At 37.4% G+C, this 24,512-nt stretch overlaps 1 protein-coding gene and 8 non-coding genes across 10 annotated transcripts in view; 8 read left to right on the plus strand and 1 right to left on the minus strand.

Annotated features, from left to right (window-relative positions):
* LOC134856176 (uncharacterized) overlaps positions 1–24,512 on the minus strand; it is a 177,368-nt gene that overhangs the window by 93,218 nt on the left and 59,638 nt on the right. The gene's annotated exons all lie outside the window — the stretch shown is intronic.
* Positions 14–95, plus strand: Trnai-gau (transfer RNA isoleucine (anticodon GAU)). Its single transcript has one exon. It is a non-coding gene; the product is annotated as a tRNA-Ile (tRNA).
* On the plus strand, positions 2,502–2,583 carry Trnas-gcu (transfer RNA serine (anticodon GCU)). Its single transcript has one exon. It is a non-coding gene; the product is annotated as a tRNA-Ser (tRNA).
* Positions 3,046–3,127, plus strand: Trnai-gau (transfer RNA isoleucine (anticodon GAU)). The gene has a single exon. It is a non-coding gene; the product is annotated as a tRNA-Ile (tRNA).
* Positions 5,768–5,849, plus strand: Trnas-gcu (transfer RNA serine (anticodon GCU)). Its single transcript has one exon. It is a non-coding gene; the product is annotated as a tRNA-Ser (tRNA).
* Trnai-gau (transfer RNA isoleucine (anticodon GAU)) lies at positions 7,399–7,480 on the plus strand. The gene has a single exon. It is a non-coding gene; the product is annotated as a tRNA-Ile (tRNA).
* On the plus strand, positions 9,258–9,339 carry Trnas-gcu (transfer RNA serine (anticodon GCU)). The gene has a single exon. It is a non-coding gene; the product is annotated as a tRNA-Ser (tRNA).
* Positions 10,576–10,657, plus strand: Trnas-gcu (transfer RNA serine (anticodon GCU)). Its single transcript has one exon. It is a non-coding gene; the product is annotated as a tRNA-Ser (tRNA).
* Trnas-gcu (transfer RNA serine (anticodon GCU)) lies at positions 11,336–11,417 on the plus strand. Its single transcript has one exon. It is a non-coding gene; the product is annotated as a tRNA-Ser (tRNA).

The following is a 24,512-nucleotide window of genomic DNA, read 5'->3' on the forward strand; positions in this document are numbered from 1 at the left end:
ACATTCTCCATACGACAGGGTGGCCGAGTGGTTAAGGCGTTGGACTGATAATCCAATACGTTCTACGTGCGTGGAATCGAATCCCATCCCTGTCGGAAGCTAAAGGCAAAACTATTGAAGTTTTGATCTTTTTCAGGTATTTTTGGACGAAACAAAAAGTTTTATGTGAATTTTTTGTAAGTATGAAAAATTTAGAAGTTCAGCTTTAGAAGAGACAACTAATTGACGCACTTTTTAGAGAACATTTCCAAAATCTGCGGGTGGTTAGGGCGTTGAACTGCTAATCCAATACTTTCTACGTTCGTGGGTTCGAATCCCATCCCTGGCGGAAGTTTTAGGCAAAACTCTTGAAGTTTTGATCTTTTTCACGTATTTATGGACGTATAAAAACAGAAAATTACCCAGAAAACTGTTCTGAAGTTACCAGCCCAAGCAGGAAACTAATTCGAGAAAACTCAGACATGGTAAAAACAAAACGACTGTTGACTTGAAATTTCAAACTGAACTGCTGAAAGTTTTCAATTAGAATAAGCTTATCTAAGGCACAAGTCCTAGGTACGACAGGGTGGCCGGGTGGTTAAGGCGTTGAACTGCTAATCCACTACATTCTACGTTCGTGGGTACGAATCCCATCCCTGGCGGAAGTTTTAGGCAAAACTCTTGAAGTTTTGATCTTTTTCACGTATTTATGGACGTATAAAAACAGAAAATTACCCAGAAAACTGTTCTGAAGTTACCAGCCCAAGCAGGAAACTAATTCGAGAAAACTCAGACATGGTAAAAACAAAACGACTGTTGACTTGAAATTTCAAACTGAACTGCTGAAAGTTTTCAATTAGAATAAGCTTATCTGAGGCACAAGTCCTAGGTACGACAAGGTGGCCGGGTAGTTAAGGCGTTGAACTGCTCATCCAATACGTTCTACGTTCGTGGGTTCAAATCCCATCCCTGTCGGAAGCAAAAAGCAAAACTCTTGAAGTTTTGATCTTTTTCAGGTATTTTTGGACGAAAAAAAAGTTTTATGTGAATTTTTTGTAAGTATGAAAAATTTAGAAGTTCAGCTTTAGAAGAGACAACTAATTGACGCACTTTTTACAGAACATTTCCAAAATCTGCGGGTGGTTAGGGCGTTGAACTGCTAATCCAATACTTTCTACGTTCGTGGGTTCGAATCCCATCCCTGGCGGAAGTTTTAGGCAAAACTCTTGAAGTTTTGATCTTTTTCACGTATTTATGGACGCATAAAAACAGAAAATTACCCAGATAACTGTTCTGAAGTTACCAGCCCAAGCAGGAAACTAATTCAAGAAAACTCAGACATGGTAAAAACAAAACGACTGTTGACTTGAAATTTCAAACTGAACTGCTGAAAGTTTTCAATTAGAATAAGCTTATCTAAGGCACAAGTCCTAGGTACGACAGGGTGGCCGGGTGGTTAAGGCGTTGAACTGCTAATCCACTACATTCTACGTTCGTGGGTTCGAATCCCATCCCTGGCGGAAGTTTTAGGCAAAACTCTTGAAGTTTTGATCTTTTTCACGTATTTATGGACGTATAAAAACAGAAAATTACCCAGAAAACTGTTCTGAAGTTACCAGCCCAAGCAGGAAACTAATTCGAGAAAACTCAGACATGGTAAAAACAAAACGACTGTTGACTTGAAATTTCAAACTGAACTGCTGAAAGTTTTCAATTAGAATAAGCTTATCTAAGGCACAAGTCCTAGGTACGACAGGGTGGCCGGGTTGTTAAGGCGTTGAACTGCTCATCCAATACGTTCTACGTTCGTGGGTTCAAATCCCATCCCTGGCGGAAGTTTTAGGCAAAATTCTTGAAGTTTTGATCTTCTTCAGGTATTTATGGACGAATAAAAAAGTTTTATTTGAATTTTTTTGTAAGTATGAAAAATTTAGAAGTTCAGCTTTAGTAGAGACAAATAATTGACGCACTTTTTACGGAACATATACAAAACCTGCGTCAAAAGCTTGAGCGTTCAAATCATTTCAGAAAGTGAATTATTTGCTAAAACCAAACGCTCCATGGGCAGATGAATGAAAACCAAAAAAACTTAAGAGAACAGCAAAAAAATGAGTTTCTGACCAAACTTTAGAAGTGCAACAGCTTCTGAAGATCAAAAAACGCGGAAAAAAACCTATTTACATTAAAACATCCCTGATTTGAAAACAAACAAAAACGTTACATCGAGACAAGATTTGTCAAATTTTGTTCGACGGCCAATTTTAGCTCAAAAGAGTGCTAACCCGTTCTTGCTCTCATGGAAACTGATTATCATCATGAATTAACAAAAAATGATTAAAAGAAGTGCGCCAAAAATAAAAACAACCCAGAAAACTGTTCTGAAGTTACCAGCCCAAGTAGGAAATAAGTTCGAGAAAACTCAGAGAGGGTAAAAATAAAATGACTGTTGACTTAAATTTACAAACTGAACTGCTGAAAGGTTTCAATTAAAATAAGTTTATCTAAGCACACATTCTCCATACGACAGGGTGGCCGAGTGGTTAAGGCGTTGGACTGCTACTCCAATACGTTCTTCGTGCGTGGAATCGAATCCCATCCCTGTCGGAAGCTAAAGGCAAAACTATTGAAGTTTTGATCTTTTTCAGGTATTTTTGGACAAAAAAAAAGTTTTATGTGAATTTTTTGTAAGTATGAAAAATTTAGAAGTTCAGCTTCAGAAGAGACAACTAATTGACGCACTTTTTACAAAACAATTCCAAAATCTGCGGGTGGTTAGGGCGTTGAACTGCTAATCCAATACATTCTACGTTCGTGGGTTCGAATCCCATCCCTGGCGGAAGTTTTAGGCAAAACTCTTGAAGTTTTGATCTTTTTCACGTATTTATGGACGTATAAAAATAGAAAATTACCCAGAAAACTGTTCTGAAAATACCAGCCCAAGTAGGAAATTATTTCGAGAAAACTCAGAGAGGGTAAAAATAAAATGACTGTTGACTTAAATTTACAAACTGAACTGCTGAAAGGTTTCAATTATAATAAGTTTATCTAAGCACACATTCTTCATACGACAGGGTGGCCGAGTGGTTAAGGCGTTGGACTGATAATCCAATACGTTCTACGTGCGTGGAATCGAATCCCATCCCTGTCGGAAGCTAAAGGCAAAACTATTGAAGTTTTGATCTTTTTCAGGTATTTTTGGACGAATAAAAAAGTTTTATTGGAATTTTTTTTAAGTATGAAAAATTTAGAAGTTCAGCTTTAGAAGAGACAACTAATTGACGCACTTTTTAGAGAACATTTCCAAAATCTGCGGGTGGTTAGGGCGTTGAACTGCTAATCCAATACTTTCTACGTTCGTGGGTTCGAATCCCATCCCTGGCGGAAGTTTTAAGCAAAATTCTTGAAGTTTTGATCTTTTTCATGTATTTATGGACGAATAAAAAAGTTTTATTTGAATTTTTTTGTAAGTATGAAAAATTTAGAAGTTCAGCTTCAGAAGAGACAACTAATTGACGCACTTTTTACAAAACAATTCCAAAATCTGCGGGTGGTTAGGGCGTTGAACTGCTAATCCAATACATTCTACGTTCGTGGGTTCGAATCCCATCCCTGGCGGAAGTTTTAAGCAAAATTCTTGAAGTTTTGATCTTTTTCAGGTATTTATGGACGAATAAAAAAGTTTTATTTGAATTTTTTTGTAAGTATGAAAAACTTAGAAGTTCAGCTTTAGAAGAGACAACTAATTGACGCACTTTTTAGAGAACATTTCCAAAATCTGCGGGTGGTTAGGGCGTTGAACTGCTAATCCAATACTTTCTACGTTCGTGGGTTCGAATCCCATCCCTGGCGGAAGTTTTAAGCAAAACTCTTGAAGTTTTGATCTTTTTCACGTATTTATGGACGCATAAAAACAGAAAATTACCCAGAAAACTGTTCTGAAGTTACCAGCCCAAGTAGGAAACTAATTCGAGAAACTCAGACATGGTAAAAACAAACTGACTGTTGACTTGAAATTTCAAACTGAACAGCTGAAAGTTTTCAATTAGAATAAGCTTATCTAAGGCACAAGTCCTAGGTACGACAGGGTGGCCGGGTGGTTAAGGCGTTGAACTGCTAATCCACTACATTCTACGTTCGTGGGTTCGAATCCCATCCCTGGCGGAAGTTTTAGGCAAAACTCTTGAAGTTTTGATCTTTTTCACGTATTTATGGACGTATAAAAACAGAAAATTACCCAGAAAACTGTTCTGAAGTTACCAGCCCAAGCAGGAAATTAATTCGAGAAAACTCAGACATGGTAAAAACAAAACGACTGTTGACTTGAAATTTCAAACTGAACTGCTGAAAGTTTTCAATTAGAATAAGCTTATCTAAGGCACAAGTCCTAGGTACGACAGGGTGGCCGGGTGGTTAAGGCGTTGAACTGCTAATCCACTACATTCTACGTTCGTGGGTTCGAATCCCATCCCTGGCGGAAGTTTTAAGCAAAACTCTTGAAGTTTTGATCTTTTTCACGTATTTATGGACGCATAAAAACAGAAAATTACCCAGAAAACTGTTCTGAAGTTACCAGCCCAAGTAGGAAACTAATTCGAGAAACTCAGACATGGTAAAAACAAACTGACTGTTGACTTGAAATTTCAAACTGAACAGCTGAAAGTTTTCAATTAGAATAAGCTTATCTAAGGCACAAGTCCTAGGTACGACAGGGTGGCCGGGTGGTTAAGGCGTTGAACTGCTAATCCACTACATTCTACGTTCGTGGGTTCGAATCCCATCCCTGGCGGAAGTTTTAGGCAAAACTCTTGAAGTTTTGATCTTTTTCACGTATTTATGGACGTATAAAAACAGAAAATTACCCAGAAAACTGTTCTGAAGTTACCAGCCCAAGCAGGAAATTAATTCGAGAAAACTCAGACATGGTAAAAACAAAACGACTGTTGACTTGAAATTTCAAACTGAACTGCTGAAAGTTTTCAATTAGAATAAGCTTATCTAAGCCACAAGTCCTAGGTACGACAGGGTGGCCGGGTTGTTAAGGCGTTGAACTGCTCATCCAATACGTTCTACGTTCGTGGGTTCAAATCCCATCCCTGGCGGAAGTTTTAGGCAAAATTCTTGAAGTTTTGATCTTTTTCAGGTATTTATGGACGAATAAAAAAGTTTTATTTGAATTTTTTTGTAAGTATGAAAAATTTAGAAGTTCAGCTTTAGTAGAGACAACTAATTGACGCACTTTTTACGGAACATATACAAAACCTGCGTCAAGAGCTTGAGCGTTCAAATCATTTCAGAAAGTGAATTATTTGCTAAAACCAAACGCTCCATGGGCAGATGAATGAAAACCAAAAAATTTAAGAGAACAGCAAAAAAATGAGTTTCTGACCAAACTTTAGAAGTGCAACAGCTTCTGAAGATCAAAAAACGCGGAAAAAAACCTATTTACATTAAAACATCCCTGATTTGAAAACAAACAAAAACGTTACATCGAGACAAGATTTGTCAAATTTTGTTCGACGGCCAATTTTAGCTCAAAAGAGTGCTAACCCGTTCTTGCTCTCATGGAAACTGATTATCATCATGAATTAACAAAAAATGATTAAAAGAAGTGCGCCAAAAATAAAAAACAACCCAGAAAACTGTTCTGAAGTTACCAGCCCAAGTAGGAAATAAGTTCGAGAAAACTCAGAGAGGGTAAAAATAAAATGACTGTTGACTTAAATTTACAAACTGAACTGCTGAAAGGTTTCAATTAGAATAAGTTTATCTAAGCACACATTCTCCATACGACAGGGTGGCCGAGTGGTTGAGGCGTTGGACTGCTAATCCAATATGTTCTTCGTGCGTGGAATCGAATCCCATCCCTGTCGGAAGCTAAAGGCAAAACTATTGAAGTTTTGATCTTTTTCAGGTATTTTTGGACGAAAAAAAAAGTTTTATGTGAATTTTTTGTAAGTATGAAAAATTTAGAAGTTCAGCTTCAGAAGAGACAACTAATTGACGCACTTTTTACAAAACAATTCCAAAATCTGCGGGTGGTTAGGGCGTTGAACTGCTAATCCAATACATTCTACGTTCGTGGGTTCGAATCCCATCCCTGGCGGAAGTTTTAGGCAAAATTCTTGAAGTTTTGATCTTTTTCACGTATTTATGGACGTATAAAAACAGAAAATTACCCAGAAAACTGTTCTGAAGTTACCAGCCCAAGTAGGAAACTAATTCGAGAAAACTCAGACATGGTAAAAACAAAACGACTGTTGACTTGAAATTTCAAACTGAACTGCTGAAAGTTTTCAATTAGAATAAGCTTATCTAAGGCACAAGTCCTAGGTACGACAGGGTGGCCGGGTGGTTAAGGCGTTGAACTGCTCATCCAATACGTTCTACGTTCGTGGGTTCGAATCCCATCCCTGGCGGAAGTTTTAGGCAAAATTCTTGAAGTTTTGATCTTTTTCAGGTATTTATGGACGAATAAAAAAGTTTTATTTGAATTTTTTTGTAAGTATGAAAAATTTAGAAGTTCAGCTTCAGAAGAGACAACTAATTGACGCACTTTTTACAAAACAATTCCAAAATCTGCAGGTGGTTAGGGCGTTGAACTGCTAATCCAATACATTCTACGTTCGTGGGTTCGAATCCCATCCCTGGCGGAAGTTTTAGGCAAAACTCTTGAAGTTTTGATCTTTTTCACGTATTTATGGACGTATAAAAACAGAAAATTACCCAGAAAACTGTTCTGAAGTTACCAGCCCAAGTAGGAAACTAATTCGAGAAAACTCAGACATGGTAAAAACAAAACGACTGTTGACTTGAAATTTCAAACTGAACTGCTGAAAGTTTTCAATTAGAATAAGCTTATCTAAGGCACAAGTCCTAGGTACGACAGGGTGGCCGGGTGCTTAAGGCGTTGAACTGCTCATCCAATACGTTCTACGTTCGTGGGTTCGAATCCCATCCCTGGCGGAAGTTTTAGGCAAAATTCTTGAAGTTTTGATCTTTTTCAGGTATTTATGGACGAATAAAAAAGTTTTATTTGAATTTTTTTGTAAGTATGAAAAATTTAGAAGTTCAGCTTCAGAAGAGACAACTAATTGACTCACTTTTTACAAAACAATTCCAAAATCTGCGGGTGGTTAGGGCGTTGAACTGCTAATCCAATACATTCTACGTTCGTGGGTTCGAATCCCATCCCTGGCGGAAGTTTTAGGCAAAACTCTTGAAGTTTTGATCTTTTTCACGTATTTATGGACGTATAAAAATAGAAAATTACCCAGAAAACTGTTCTGAAGTTACCAGCCCAAGTAGGAAATTATTTCGAGAAAACTCAGAGAGGGTAAAAATAAAATGACTGTTGACTTAAATTTACAAGCTGAAAGGTTTCAATTATAATAAGTTTATCTAAGCACACATTCTTCATACGACAGGGTGGCCGAGTGGTTAAGGCGTTGGACTGATAATCCAATACGTTCTACGTGCGTGGAATCGAATCCCATCCCTGTCGGAAGCTAAAGGCAAAACTATTGAAGTTTTGATCTTTTTCAGGTATCTTTGGCCGAATAAAAAAGTTTTATTTGAATTTTTTTTAAGTATGAAAAATTTAGAAGTTCAGCTTTAGAAGAGACAACTAATTGACGCACTTTTTAGAGAACATTTCCAAAATCTGCGGGTGGTTAGGGCGTTGAACTGCTAATCCAATACTTTCTACGTTCGTGGGTTCGAATCCCATCCCTGGCGGAAGTTTTAAGCAAAATTCTTGAAGTTTTGATCTTTTTCAGGTATTTATGGACGAATAAAAAAGTTTTATTTGAATTTTCTTGTAAGTATGAAAAATTTAGAAGTTCAGCTTTAGAAGAGACAACTAATTGACGCACTTTTTAGAGAACATTTCCAAAATCTGCGGGTGGTTAGGGCGTTGAACTGCTAATCCAATACTTTCTACGTTCGTGGGTTCGAATCCCATCCCTGGCGGAAGTTTTAAGCAAAACTCTTGAAGTTTTGATCTTTTTCACGTATTTATGGACACATAAAAACAGAAAATTACCCAGAAAACTGTTCTGAAGTTACCAGCCCAAGTAGAAAACTAATTCGAGAAACTCAGACATGGTAAAAACAAACTGACTGTTGACTTGAAATTTCAAACTGAACTGCTGAAAGTTTTCAATTAGAATAAGCTTATCTAAGGCACAAGTCCTAGGTACGACAGGGTGGCCGGGTGGTTAAGGCGTAACTACTAATCCACTACATTCTACGTTCGTGGGTTCGAATCCCATCCCTGGCGGAAGTTTTAGGCAAAACTCTTGAAGTTTTGATCTTTTTCACGTATTTATGGACGTATAAAAACAGAAAATTACCCAGAAAACTGTTCTGAAGTTACCAGCCCAAGCAGGAAATTAATTCGAGAAAACTCAGACATGGTAAAAACAAAACGACTGTTGACTTGAAATTTCAAACTGAACTGCTGAAAGTTTTCAATTAGAATAAGCTTATCTAAGGCACAAGTCCTAGGTACGACAGGGTGGCCGGGTTGTTAAGGCGTTGAACTGCTCATCCAATACGTTCTACGTTCGTGGGTTCAAATCCCATCCCTGGCGGAAGTTTTAGGCAAAATTCTTGAAGTTTTGATCTTTTTCAGGTATTTATGGACGAATAAAAAAGTTTTATTTGAATTTTTTTGTAAGTATGAAAAATTTAGAAGTTCAGCTTTAGTAGAGACAACTAATTGACGCACTTTTTACGGAACATATACAAAACCTGCGTCAAAAGCTTGAGCGTTCAAATCATTTCAGAAAGTGAATTATTTGCTAAAACCAAACGCTCCATGGGCAGATGAATGAAAACCAAAAAATTTAAGAGAACAGCAAAAAAATGAGTTTCTGACCAAACTTTAGAAGTGCAACAGCTTCTGAAGATCAAAAAACGCGGAAAAAAACCTATTTACATTAAAACATCCCTGATTTGAAAACAAACAAAAACGTTACATCGAGACAAGATTTGTCAAATTTTGTTCGACGGCCAATTTTAGCTCAAAAGAGTGCTAACCCGTTCTTGCTCTCATGGAAACTGATTATCATCATGAATTAACAAAAAATGACTAAAAGAAGTGCGCCAAAAAAAAAACAACCCAGAAAACTGTTCTGAAGTTACCAGCCCAAGTAGGAAATAAGTTCGAGAAAACTCAGAGAGGGTAAAAATAAAATGACTGTTGACTTAAATTTACAAACTGAACTGCTGAAAGGTTTCAATTAGAATAAGTTTATCTAAGCACACATTCTCCATACGACAGGGTGGCCGAGTGGTTGAGGCGTTGGACTGCTAATCCAATACGTTCTTCGTGCGTGGAATCGAATCCCATCCCTGTCGGAAGCTAAAGGCAAAACTATTGAAGTTTTGATCTTTTTCAGGTATTTTTGGACGAAAAAAAAGTTTTATGTGAATTTTTTGTAAGTATGAAAAATTTAGAAGTTCAGCTTCAGAAGAGACAACTAATTGACGCACTTTTTACAAAACAATTCCAAAATCTGCGGGTGGTTAGGGCGTTGAACTGCTAATCCAATACATTCTACGTTCGTGGGTTCGAATCCCATCCCTGGCGGAAGTTTTAGGCAAAATTCTTGAAGTTTTGATCTTTTTCACGTATTTATGGACGTATAAAAACAGAAAATTACCCAGAAAACTGTTCTGAAGTTACCAGCCCAAGTAGGAAACTAATTCGAGAAAACTCAGACATGGTAAAAACAAAACGACTGTTGACTTGAAATTTCAAACTGAACTGCTGAAAGTTTTCAATTAGAATAAGCTTATCTAAGGCACAAGTCCTAGGTACGACAGGGTGGCCGGGTGGTTAAGGCGTTGAGCTGCTCATCCAATACGTTCTACGTTCGTGGGTTCGAATCCCATCCCTGGCGGAAGTTTTAGGCAAAATTCTTGAAGTTTTGATCTTTTTCAGGTATTTATGGACGAATAAAAAAGTTTTATTTGAATTTTTTTGTAAGTATGAAAAATTTAGAAGTTCAGCTTTAGTAGAGACAACTAATTGACGCACATTTTACGGAACATATCCAAAACCTGCGTCAAAAGCTTGAGCGTTCAAATCATTTCAGAAAGTGAATTATTTGCTAAAACCAAACGCTCCATGGGCAGATGAATGAAAACCAAAAAATTTAAGAGAACAGCAAAAAAATGAGTTTCTGACCAAACTCTAGAAGTGCAACAGCTTCTGAAGATCAAAAAACGCGGAAAAAAACCTATTTATATTAAAACATCCCTGATTTGAAAACAAACAAAAACGTTACATCGATACAAGATTTGTCAATTTTTGTTCGACGGCCAATTTTAGCTCAAAAGAGTGCTAACCCGTTCTTGCTCTCATGGAAACTGATTATCATCATGAACTAACAAAAAATGATTAAAAGAAGTGCGCCAAAAATACAAAAAACTACCGAGAAATGTGTTCTGAAGTTACCAGCCCAAGTAGGAAATTATTTCGAGAAAACTCAGAGAGGGTAAAAACAAAATGACTGTTGACTTAAATTTACAAACTGAACTGCTGAAAGGTTTCAAATATAATAAGATTATCTAAGCACTCATACTCCATACGACAGGGTGGCCGAGTGGTTAAGGCGTTGGACTGCTAATCCAATACGTTCTACGTGCGTGGGTTCGAATCCCATCCCTGTCGGAAGCTAAAGGCAAAACTCTTGAAGTTTTGATTTCTTTCAGGTACTTACGGACGAATGTGAACTTTTTTGTATGTATGAAAAATTTAGAAGTTCGGCTTTAATAGAGACAACTAAATGATACAGTTTTTACGGAACGTATCCACAATCTGCGTCAAAAGCTTGAGCGTTTAAATCATTTCAGAAGGTGAATTATTTGCTAAAACCAAACGCTCCATGGGCAGATGAATGAAAACCAAAAAATTTAAGAGAACAGCAAAAAAATGAGTTTCTGACCAAACTCTAGAAATGCAACAGCTTCTGAAGATCAAAAAACGCGGAAAAAAACCTATTTACATTAAAACATCCCTGATTTGAAAACAAACAAAAACGTTACATCGATACAAGATTTGTCAATTTTTGTTCGACGGCCAATTTTAGCTCAAAAGAGTGCTAACCCGTTCTTGCTCTCATGGAAACTGATTATCATCATGAATTAACAAAAAATGATTAAAAGAAGTGCGCCAAAAATACAAAAAACTACCCAGAAATGTGTTCTGAAGTTACCAGCCCAAGTAGGAAATTATTTCGAGAAAACTCAGAGAGGGTAAAAATAAAATGACTGTTGACTTAAATTTACAAACTGAACTGCTGAAAGGTTTCAATTATAATAAGATTATCTAAGCACTCATACTCCATACGACAGGGTGGCCGAGTGGTTAAGGCGTTGGACTGCTAATCCAATACGTTCTACGTGCGTGGGTTCGAATCCCATCCCTGTCGGAAGCTAAAGGCAAAACTCTTGAAGTTTTGATTTCTTTCAGGTACTTACGGACGAATGTGAACTTTTTTGTATGTATGAAAAATTTAGAAGTTCGGCTTTAATAGAGACAACTAAATGATACACTTTTTACGGAACGTATCCACAATCTGCGTCAAAAGCTTGAGCGTTTAAATCATTTCAGAAGGTGAATTATTTGCTAAAACCAAACGCTCCATGGGCAGATGAATGAAAACCAAAAAATTTAAGAGAACAGCAAAAAATGAGTTTCTGACCAAACTTTAGAAGTGCAACAGCTTCTGAAGATCAAAAAATGCGGAAAAAACCTTCAGGGCTTGAGAGATGTTTTTCCACCCTGGGACTGACGTATGAGAAGCTTCGCGCTCAACTCGGCGTTGAGAAATCCAGAAATTGGGCGTTTCTGATCACGAAACTCAACTCTTGTTGATATGTTAATTTAATTCACAATTTAACAAAAAAAACATGTTTTTTTTCGATAAATAACAGTTAGTTTGTTATTTTTGTTTTTCACTTACATTTTGCCAACCCTGCTTTAAAGGAACATATCCAAAATCTGCGTCAAAAGCTTGAGCGTTTAAATCATTTCAGAAAAGGAACTACTTGCTAAAACCAAACGCTCTATGGGCGGAGGAATAAAACGTTCAATGGGCGGAGGAATGACAAATTTTTAAGAGAAAACAGCAAAAATTTAGTTTTTGACCTAAATTTAGAAGAGGACACCTTTTGAAGATCAAAAAATGCGGACAAAAAACCTATTTACTTTAAAAGTTTCCTGATTCGAAAAGAAACAAAAACGTTACATCGAGACAAGCTTTGTGAATTTTTGTTCGACGGCCAATTTTAGCTCAAAAAACTGCTAACCCATTCTTGGACCCATAGAAATTGACTATCATCGTGAAATGATATAAAATTATTTTTAAAAAGTGCGCTAAAAATAGAAAGTTAACCAGAAAACTGTTCTGAAGTTACCAGCCCAAGTAGGAAACTAATTCGAGAAAACTCAGACATGGTAAAAACAAAATGACTGTTGATTTAAAATTTCAAACTGAACTGTGAAAGGTTTCAATTAGAATAAGCTTATTTAAGGCACAAGTCCTCGAAACGCTAGGGTGGCCGGGTGGTGATGGCGCTGAACTGTTAGTTTAATACGTTCTACGTTCGTGGGTTCGAATCCCATCCCTGGCAGAAGTTGTAGGCGAAATTCTTGAAGTTTTGATCTTTGTCAAGTATTTAAGTATTTATGGACGAATAAAAAAGATTTATGTGAATTTTTTCGTAGGTATGAAAATTTTAGAAGTATCATCTTTCGTAGACTAATTGACACACTTTTTACGGATTATATCCGAAATCTGCGTCAAAAGCGTGAGCGTTTAAATCATTTCAGAAGGTGAATTATTTGCTAAAACCAAACGCTCCATGGGCAGATGAATGAAAACCAAAAAATTTAAGAGAACAGCAAAAAAATGAGTTTCTGACCAAACTTTAGAAGTGCAACAGCTTCTGAAGATCAAAAAATGCGGAAAAAACCTTCAGGGCTTGAGAGATGTTTTTCCACCCTGGGACTGACGTAGGAGAAGCTTCGTGCTCAACTCGGCATTGAGAAATCCAGAAATTAGGCGTTTCTGATCACGAAACTCAACTCTTGTTGATATGTTAATTTAATTAACAATTTAACAAAAAAACATGTTTTTTTTTTCGATAAATAACAGTTAGTTTGTTATTTTTGTTTTTCATTTACATTTTGCCAACCCTGCTTTAAAGGAACATATCCAAAATCTGCGTCAAAAGCTTGAGCGTTTAAATCATTTCAGAAAAGGAACTACTTGCTAAAACCAAACGCTCTATGGGCGGAGGAATAAAACGTTCAATGGGCGGAGGAATGACAAATTTTTAAGAGAAAACAGCAAAAATTTAGTTTTTGACCTAAATTTAGAAGAGGACACCTTTTGAAGATCAAAAAATGCGGACAAAAAACCTATTTACTTTAAAAGTTTCCTGATTCGAAAAGAAACAAAAACGTTACATCGAGACAAGCTTTGTGAATTTTTGTTCGACGGCCAATTTTAGCTCAAAAAACTGCTAACCCATTCTTGGACCCATAGAAATTGACTATCATCGTGAAATGATATAAAATTACTTTTAAAAAGTGCGCTAAAAATAGAAAGTTAACCAGAAAACTGTTCTGAAGTTACCAGCCCAAGTAGGAAACTAATTCGAGAAAACTCAGACATGGTAAAAACAAAATGACTGTTGATTTAAAATTTCAAACTGAACTGTGAAAGGTTTCAATTAGAATAAGCTTATTTAAGGCACAAGTCCTCGAAACGCTAGGGTGGCCGGGTGGTGAAGGCGCTGAACTGTTAGTTTAATACGTTCTACGTTCGTGGGTTCGAATCCCATCCCTGGCAGAAGTTGTAGGCGAAATTCTTGAAGTTTTGATCTTTGTCAAGTATTTAAGTATTTATGGACGAATAAAAAAGATTTATGTGAATTTTTTCGTAGGTATGAAAATTTTAGAAGTATCATCTTTCGTAGACTAATTGACACACTTTTTACGGATTATATCCGAAATCTGCGTCAAAAGCGTGAGCGTTTAAATCATTTCAGAAGGTGAATTATTTGCTAAAACCAAACGCTCCATGGGCAGATGAATGAAAACCAAAAAATTTAAGAGAACAGCAAAAAAATGAGTTTCTGACCAAACTTTAGAAGTGCAACAGCTTCTGAAGATCAAAAAATGCGGAAAAAACCTTCAGGGCTTGAGAGATGTTTTTCCACCCTGGGACTGACGTATGAGAAGCTTCGTGCTCAACTCGGCATTGAGAAATCCAGAAATTAGGCGTTTCTGATCACGAAACTCAACTCTTGTTGATATGTTAATTTAATTAACAATTTAACAAAAAAACATGTTTTTTTTTCGATAAATAACAGTTAGTTTGTTATTTTAGTTTTTCACTTACATTTTGCCAACCCTGCTTTAAAGGAACATATCCAAAATCTGCGTCAAAAGCTTGAGCGTTTAAATCATTTCAGAAAAGGAACTACTTGCTAAAACCAAACGCTCTATGGGCGGAGGAATAAAACGTTCAATGGGCGGAGGAATGACAAATTTTTAAGAGAAAACAGCAAAAAAAGAGTTTTTGACCTAAACTTAGAAGAGGACACCTTCTGAAGATAAAAAACTGCGGACAGAAAACCTATTTACTTTAAAAGTTTCCTGATTCGAAAAGAAACAAAAACGTTACATCGAGACAAGATTTGTGAATTTTTGTTCGACGGCCAATTTTAGCTCAAAAAACTGCTAACCCATTCTTGGACCCATAGAAATTGACTATCATCGTGAAATGATATAAAATTATTTTTAAAAAGTGCGCTAAAAATAGAAAGTTACCCAGAAAACTGTTCTGAAGTTACCAGCCCAAGTAGGAAATCGAGAAAACTCAGAGAGGGTAAAAAGAAAATGACTGTTGACTTAAATTTACAAACTGAACTGCTGAAAGGTTTCAAATATAATAAGTTTATCTAAGCACTCATACTCCATACGACAGGGTGGCCGAGTGGTTAAGGCGTTGGATTGCTAATCGTGGACTGGGCTTCACGGTGATTAGTCGCAAATCATACCGGTTTTTGTTGATAAAGCGCGGAATTTTCGAACAAACGAGAAAAATATGTCTCAGTTCAAATACTGAAAATTCTACAAAGAGGTAGGCAATTACCTAAACTACGCATCCTTAAACAAATAAAAAAACATGTCTCATAATTTTAAGTCTTCGTAGCGCAGTGGATAGCGAGCTAGATTACTATTCCACAGGTCGTGTGTTCGAATACCGCCGAAGAATCAAAATAGTAATTCGCTCAACAGCAGCAAACTGATAAATTTCAAATGTCTTAGGAATCAATTCAAACTTTGGAAAATCTGCATAGAGGTAGGCAATTACCTAAACTACGCAGCCTTAAAGAAATTTAAAAAATTATGTCTCTCTATTTCAAGTCTTCGTAGCGCAGTGGATAGCACGTTGGAAATCTAATCCAAAGGCCGAGAGTTCGAATCCAGGCACAGATCCGAAAAAAAATGCGCTGCACATCAGCAAACATATAAGTCACTTACGTAATCTTTATAGAAAGTGAAATGAACCATATTACTAAGCATTGATAACGAACCAAAAAAAAACAAGCGTCCGGACTCAATTTGTATTCAGGGCTCCTTCGCTTCATAAATCAAACACTCAAAAGACCACGCTGATTTTCCGTCCAGAAAAAGTGAGCTGGACTTCACGGGGATGAGTCGCAAATCGTACCTGGTTTTGTTGATAAATCGCAAAATTTTCGAACCAACAAAAAATGCCTCAGTTCAAATATTGAAAAATCTAAATAGAGGTAGGCAATTATCTAAGCTACGCATCACAAAACCAATAAGAAGTTATCCTCGTTTCACGTCTTCGTACCGCAGTAGATAGCGCGCTGGACTTCTAATTCTAACTTTCGCCTCACCTATCCGAAAATAAAACGATCAGGCTGATTTTTCTTCCAGAAGACGTGGACTGGGCTTCACGGGGATGAGTCGCAAATCGTACCTGTTTTTGTTGATAAAGCACGAAATTTTCGAATAAACGAAAAAAATGCCTCAATTCAAATATTGAAACATCTAAATAGAGATAGACAATTAGCTAAACTACCCAATCCAAAACTAATTTAAAAAATGAGACCTCCATTGACTTCTTCGTAGAGCAGTGGATAGAGCGCTGGACTTCTAATCCAGAGGTCGCGGATTCGACGCTCGCCGAAGATGCACATCAGCAACATGCAAAATTTCAAATGGCTCAGGACATCTTTATAAAAAGTAAAATGCACCGAATTACTTAGCATTGATATTGAACCGAAAAAAAAAAACAAGCGTCCGGGCTCAATTTGTATTCAGAGCTCTTTCGTTTCATAAATCAAACACTCAAAAGGCCATGCCGACTTTTCGTCCAGAATGAGTGAGCTGGACTTCAGGGAGATTCGTAGCAAATCGTACCAAATTTTGTTGATAAAGCGCGTACGAATCTCGCCAAAGAAGCAAAAAATTTATTTCGCTGCACATCAGCATTCATATAAAAAACTTAAGACATCTTTATAAAATTCAAATGAACCGAAATGCCTAGCATTGATAAGGAACCAACAAAAAGAAGCTTCCGGGCTCAATTTGTATTCATGGCTCCATCGCTTCATAAATCAAACACTCAAAAGATTACGCTGATTTCTCGTCCAGAATGAGTGAGCTGGACTTCACGGGGATGAGCCGCAAATCATACCTGTTTTTCTTGATAAAGCGCACAATTTTCGAACAAACGAAAAAAAAGCCTCAGTTCCTATATTGAAAATTCTAGACAGAGGTAGGCAATTATCTAAACTACGCATCACAAAACCAATAAGAAATTATCCTCGTTTCACGTCTTCGTATCGCAGTAGATAGCGCGATGGTTTTCTAATTCTAACTTTCGCCTCATCTATCTGAAACCGAAACGGTGATTTTTCGTCCAGAATGAATGAGCTGGACTTCATGGGGATGAGTTGCAAATCGTACCTGTTTTTGTTGATAAATCGCGAAACTTTCGAACAAACGAAAAAAATGCCTCAGTTCAAATATTGAAAAATCTACATAGAGGTAATCAATTATCTAAGCTATGCATCACAAAACCAATAAGAAATTATCCTCGTTTCAGGTTTTCGTACGGCAGTAGATAGCGCGCTGGACTTCTAATTCTAACTTTCGCCTGATCTATCCGAAACTCAAAAGATCACGCTGATTTTTCGTTCCGAATAAGTGAGCTGGACTTCAGGGGAATGAGTCGCAAATCGTACCTGTTTTTGTTGATAAATCGCGAAACTTTCGAACAAACGGAAAAAAAGCCTCAGTTCAAATATTGAAACATCTACATAGAGATAGACAATTAGCTAAACTACGCAATCCAAAACTAATTCAAAAAATGAGACCTCCATTGACGTTTTCGTAGAGCAGTGGATAGAGCGCTGGACTTCTAATCCAGAGGTCGCGGATTCGAAGCAAGCCGAAGATGCACATCATCAACATGCAAAAATTCAAATGCCTCAGGACAACTTTTTAAAAAGTAAAATGAACCGCATTACTTAGCATTGATATTGAACCAAAAAAAAACAAGCGTCCGGGCTCAAATTGTATTCAGGGCTCTTTCGTTTCATAAATCAAACACTCAAAAGACCACGCTGACTTTTCGTCCAGAATGAGTGAGCTGGACTTCAGGGAGATTCGTAGCAAATCGTACCAGTTTTTGTTGATAAAGCGCGTACGAATCTCGCCAAAGATGCAAAAAAATTATTTCGCTGCACATCAGCATTCATAAAAAAAACTTAAGACATCTTTATAAAATTCAAATGAACCGAAATGCCTAGAATTGATAAGGAACCAACAAAAAGAAGCTTCCGGGCTCAATTTGTATTCCTGGCTCCATCGCTTCATAAATCAAACACTCAAAAGATTACGCTGATTTCTCGTCCAGAATGAGTGAGCTGGACTTCACGGGGATGAGCCGCAAATCGTACCTGTTTTTCTCGATAAAGCGCACAAAAAAACGACAGAGGTAGGCAATTATCTAAACTACGCATCACAAAACCAATAAGAAATTATCCTCGTTTCACGTCGTCGTACCGCAGTAGATAGCGCGATGGACTTCTAATTGTAACTTTCGCCTCACCTATCCGAAACTAAAAAGATCGGGCTGATTTTTCTTCCAGAAGACGTGGACTGGGCTTCACGGTGATAAGTCGCAAATCATACCGGTTTTTGTTGATAAAGCGCGGAATTTTCGAACAAACGAGAAAAATATGTCTCAGTTCAAATACTGAAAAATTTACAAAGAGGTAGGCAATTACCTAAACTACGCAGCCTTAAACCAATAAAAAACATGTCTCATAATTTTAAGTCTTCGTAGCGCAGTGGATAGCGAGCTCGATTACTAATCCCCAGGTCGCGTGTTCGAATCCCGCCGGAGAATCAAAATAATAATTCGCTGAACAGCAGCAAACTGATAAATTGCAAATGTCTTAGGACTCAATTCAAATTTTGGATAATCTGCATAGAGGTAGGCAATTACCTAAACTACGCAGCCTTAAAGCAATAAAAAAAACTATGTCTCTCTATTTCAAGTCTTCGTAGCGCAGTGGATAGCACGTTGGAAATCTAATACATAAGTCGAGAGTTCGAATCCAGGCAAAGATCCGAAAAAAATGCGCTGCACATCAGCAAACATATAAGTCACTTAGGTCATCTTTGTAGAAAGTGAAAAGAACCATATTACTAAGCATTCTTAACGAACCAAAAAAAAACAAGCGTCCGGACTCAATTTGTATTCAGGGCTCCTTCGCTTCAAAAATCAAACACTCAAAAGTCCACGCTGATTTTTCGTCCAGATTGAGTGAGCTAGACTTCACGGGGATGAGTCGCAAATCGTATCTGTTTTTGTTGATAAATCGCAAAATTTTCGAACCAACAAAAAATGCCTCAGTTCAAATATTGAAAAACCTAAATAGAGGTAGGCAATTCTCTAAGCTACGCATCACAAAACCAAAAAGAAGTAATCCTGGTTTCAAGTCTTCGTAGCGCAGTGGATATCGTGTTGGAAATCTAATCCAGAGGTGGGGAGTTCGAACCCAGCCAAAGATCCGAAAAAAAACGCTTCATATCAGCAAACAAATAAGTCATTTAGGACATCTTCATAGAACGTGAAATGAGCCGAATTACTTAGCAATGATAACGAACCGAAAAAAAAAACAAGCGTACGGACTCAATTTGTATTGAGGTCTCCTTCGCTTCATAAATCAAACACTCAAAAGACCACGCTGATTTTTCGTCCAGAATAAGTGAGCTGGACTTCACGGGGATGAGTCGCAAATCGTACCTCTTTTTAATGATAAATCGCAAAATTTTCGAACCAACAAAAAAATGCCTCAGTTCAAATATTGAAAAATCTACAAAGAGGTAGGCAATTACCTAAACTACGCAGCCTTAAACCAATAAAATAACATGTCTCATAATTTTTAAGTTTTCGTAGCGCAGTGGATAGCGAGCTGGATTACTAAGCCACAGGTCGTGTGTTCGAATCCCGCCGAAGAATCATAATAGTAATTCGCTAAACAGCAGCAAACTGATAAAATTCAAATGTCTAAAGACTCAATTCAAATTTTGGAAAATCTGCATAGAGGTAGGCAATTACCTAAACTACGCAGCCATAAAGAAATTAAAAAAATTATGTCTCTCTATTTCAAGTCTTCGTAGCGCAGTGGATAGCACGTTGGAAATCTAAGCCATAAGTCGAGAGTTCGAATCCAGACAAAGATACGAAAAAAAATGGGCTGCACAGCAGCAAACATATAAGTCACATAGGTAAATCTTTATAGAAAGTGAAATGAACCATATTACTAAGCATTGATAACGAACCAAAAAAAAACAAGCGTCCGGACTCAATTTGTATTCAGGGCTCCTTCGCTTCATAAATCAAACACTCAAAAGACCACGCTGATTTTTCGTCCAGAATAAGTGAGCTGGACTTTACGGGGATGAGTCGCAAATCGTACCTGTTTTTGTTGATAAATCGCAAAATTTTCGAACCAACAAAAAAATGCCTCAGTTCAAATATTGAAAAATCTAAATAGAGGTAGGCAATTATCTAAGCTACGCATCACAAAACTAATAATAAATTATCCTCGTTTCACGTCTTCGCACCGCAGTAGATAGCGCGCTGGACTTCTAATTCTAACTTTCGCCTCATCTATCCGAAACGCAGAAGATCACGCTGGTTTTTCGTCCCGATTAAGTGAGCTGGACTTCCACGGGGATGAGTCACAAATCGTAACTGTTTTTGTTGAAAAATCGCGAAACTTTCGAACAAACGAAAAAAATTCCTCAGTTCAAATATTGAAAAACCTACATTGAGGTAGGCAATTATATAAGCTACGCATCACAAAACTAATAATAAATTATCCTCGTTTCACGTCTTCGCACCGCAGTAGATAGCGCGCTGGACTTCTAAATCTAACTTTCGCCTCATCTATCCGAAACGCAAAAGATCACGCTGATTTTTCGTCCCGACTAAGTGAGCTGGACTTCCACGGGGATGAGTAGCAAATCGTACCTGTTTTTGTTGAAAAATCGCCAAATTTTCGATTCAACAAAAAAATGCCTCAGTTCAAATATTGACAAAGCTACATAGAGGTAAGCAATTATCTAAGCTACGCATCACAAAACCAATAAGAAATTATCCTCGTTTCAGGCCTTCGTACGGCAGTAGATAGCGCGCTGGACTTCTAATTCTAAATTTCGCCTCTTCTATCCGAAACTCAAATGATCACGCTGATTTTCGTCCCGAATAAGTGAGCTGGACTTCAGGGGGATGAGTCGCAAATCGTACCTGTTTTTGTTGATAAATCGCGAAACTTTCGAACAAACGAAAAAAATTCCTCAGTTCAAATATTGAAAAACCTACATTGAGGTAGGCAATTATATAAGCTACGCATCACAAAACTAATAATAAATTATCCTCGTTTCACGTCTTCGCACCGCAGTAGATAGCGCGCTGGACTTCTAAATCTAACTTTCGCCTCATCTATCCGAAACGCAAAAGATCACGCTGATTTTTCGTCCCGACTAAGTGAGCTGGACTTCCACGGGGATGAGTAGCAAATCGTACCTGTTTTTGTTGAAAAATCGCCAAATTTTCGATTCAACAAAAAAATGCCTCAGTTCAAATATTGACAAAGCTACATAGAGGTAAGCAATTATCTAAGCTACGCATCACAAAACCAATAAGAAATTATCCTCGTTTCAGGCCTTCGTACGGCAGTAGATAGCGCGCTGGACTTCTAATTCTAAATTTCGCCTCTTCTATCCGAAACTCAAATGATCACGCTGATTTTCGTCCCGAATAAGTGAGCTGGACTTCAGGGGGATGAGTCGCAAATCGTACCTGTTTTTGTTGATAAATCGCGAAACTTTCGAACAAACGAAAAAAAAATGCCTTAGTTCAAATATTGAAAAATCTACATAGAGGTAGGCAATTATCTAAGCTACGTATCACAAAACCAAAAATAAATTATCCTCGTTTCACGTCTTCGTACCGCATTAGATGCCTCAGTACAAATAGTTCAAACGAAAAAAATGCCTAGTTCAAATATTGAAAAATCTACATAGAGGTGGGCAATTATCTAAGCTACGCATCAGAAAACCAATAAGAAATTATCCTCGTTTCAGGTCTTCGTACGGCAGTATATAGCGCGCTGGACTTCTAAATCTAACTTTCGCCTCATCTGTCCGAAACTCAAAAGATCTTGCTAATTTTTCGTCCAGAATAAGTGAGCTGGACTTCACAGAGATGAGTCGCAAATCGTACCTGTTTTCTTGATAAAGCGCGAAATTTTCGAACAAACGAAAAAAAATGACTCAGTTCATATATTGAAAAATCTACACAGAGGTATGCAGTTATCTAAACTACGCATCACAAAACCAATAAAAAATTATCCTCGTTTCACGTCTTCGTACCGCAGTAGATAGCGCGCTGGACTTTTAATTCTAACTTTCGCCTCATATAACCGAAACGCAAAAGATCACGCTGATTTTTCGTCCCGAATAAGTGAGCTGGACTTTACAGGGATGAGTCGCAAATCTAACCTGTTTTTGTTGATAAATCGCGAAACTTTCGAACGAACGAAAAAAAATGCCTCAGTTCAAATATTGAAAAACCTACATAGAGGTAGGCAATTATATAAGCTACGTATCACAAAACCAAAAATAAATTATCCTCGTTTCACGTCTTCGTACCGCATTAGATGCCTCAGTACAAATAGTTCAAACGAAAAAAAATGCCTTAGTTCAAATATTGAAAAATCTACATAGAGGTGGGCAATTATCTAAGCTACGCATCAGAAAACCAATAAGAAATTATCCTCGTTTCAGGTCTTCGTACGGCAGTAGATAGCGCGCTGGACTTCTAAATCTAACTTTCGCCTCATCTGTCCGAAACTCAAAAGATCTTGCTAATTTTTCGTCCAGAATAGGTGAGCTGGACTTCACAGGGATGAGTCGCAAATCTAACCTGTTTTTGTTGATAAATCGCGAAACTTTCGAACGAACGAAAAAAAATGCCTCAGTTCAAATATTGAAAAACCTACATAGAGGTAGGCAATTATATAAGCTACGTATCACAAAACCAAAAATAAATTATCCTCGTTTCACGTCTTCGTACCGCATTAGATGCCTCAGTACAAATAGTTCAAACGAAAAAAAATGCCTTAGTTCAAATATTGAAAAATCTACATAGAGGTGGGCAATTATCTAAGCTACGAATCAGAAAACCAATAAGAAATTATCCTCGTTTCAGGTCTTCGAACGGCAGTAGATAGCGCGCTGGACTTCTAAATCTAACTTTCGCCTCATCTGTCCGAAACTCAAAAGATCTTGCTAATTTTTCGTCCAGAATAAGTGAGCTGGACTTCACAGGGATGAGTCGCAAATCTAAACTGTTTTTGTTGATAAATCGCGAAACTTTCAAACAAACGAAAAAAAAATGCCTCAGTTCAAATATTGAAAAATTTACATAGAGGTAGGCAATTATCTAAGCTACGCATCACAAAACCATTGAGAAATTATCCTCGTTTCACGTCTTCGTACCGCAGTAGATAGCGCGCTGGACTTCTAATTCTAACTTTCGCCTCATCTATCCGAAACTCAAAAGAGCACGCTGATTTTTGTCCCGAATAAGTGAGCTGGACTTCAGGGGGATGAGTCGCAAATCGTACCTGTTTTTGTTTATAAATCGCGAAACTTTCGAACGAACGATAAAAATGCCTCTGTTCAAATATTGAAAAAACTACATAGAGGTAGGCAATTATCTAAGCTACGCATCACAAAACTAATAATAAATTATCCTCGTTTCACGTCTTCGCACCGCAGTAGATAGCGCGCTGGACTTCTAATTCTAACATTCGCCTCATCTATCCGAAACGCAGAAGATCACGCTGATTTTTCGTCCCGAATAAGTGAGCTGGACTTCCACGGGGATGAGTCGCAAATTGTAACTGTTTTTGTTGAAAAATCGCGAAACTTTCGAACAAACGAAAAAAATGCCTCAGTTCAAGTATTGAAAAACCTACATAGAGGTAGGCAATTATATAAGCTACGCATCACAAAACTAATAATAAATTATCCTCGTTTCACGTCTTCGCACCGCAGTAGATAGCGCGCGGGACTTCTAATTCTAACTTTCGCCTCATCTATCCGAAACTGAAAAGATCACGCTGATTTTTCGTCCCGAATAAGTGAGCTGGACTTCCACGGGGATGAGTAGCAAATTGTACCTGTTTTTGTTGAAAAATCGCGAAACTTTCGAACAAACGAAAAAAAATGCCTCAGTTCAAATATTGAAAAATCTACATAGAGGTGGGCAATTATCTAAGCTACGCATCAGAAAACCAATAAGAAATTATCCTCGTTTCAGGTCTTCGTACGGCAGTAGATAGCGCGCTGGACTTCTAAATCTAACTTTCGCCTCATCTGTCCGAAACTCAAAAGATCTTGCTAATTTTTCGTCCAGAATAAGTGAGCTGGACTTCACAGGGATGAGTCGCAAATCGTACCTGTTTTCTTGATAAAGCGCGAAATTTTCGAACAAACAAAAAAAAATGACTCAGTTCATATATTGAAAAATCTACACAGAGGTAGGCAGTTATCTAAACTACGCATCACAAAAACAATAAAAAATTATCCTCGTTTCACGTCTTCGTACCGCAGTAGATAGCGCGCTGGACTTTTAATTCTAACTTTCGCCTCATATAACCGAAACGCAAAAGATCACGCTGATTTTTCGTCCCGAATAAGTGAGCTGGACTTCACAGGGATGAGTCGCAAATCTAACCTGTTTTTGTTGATAAATCGCGAAACTTTCAAACAAACGAAAAAAAAATGCCTCAGTTCAAATATTGAAAAATCTACATAGAGGTAGGCAATTATCTAAGCTAAGCATCACAAAACCATTGAGAAATTATCCTCGTTTCACGTCTTCGTACCG

This window comes from Symsagittifera roscoffensis, unplaced genomic scaffold (genome assembly GCF_963678635.1).
Source record: "Symsagittifera roscoffensis unplaced genomic scaffold, txSymRosc1.1 SCAFFOLD_25, whole genome shotgun sequence".
NCBI classification, from domain to species: domain Eukaryota; kingdom Metazoa; phylum Xenacoelomorpha; order Acoela; family Convolutidae; genus Symsagittifera; species Symsagittifera roscoffensis.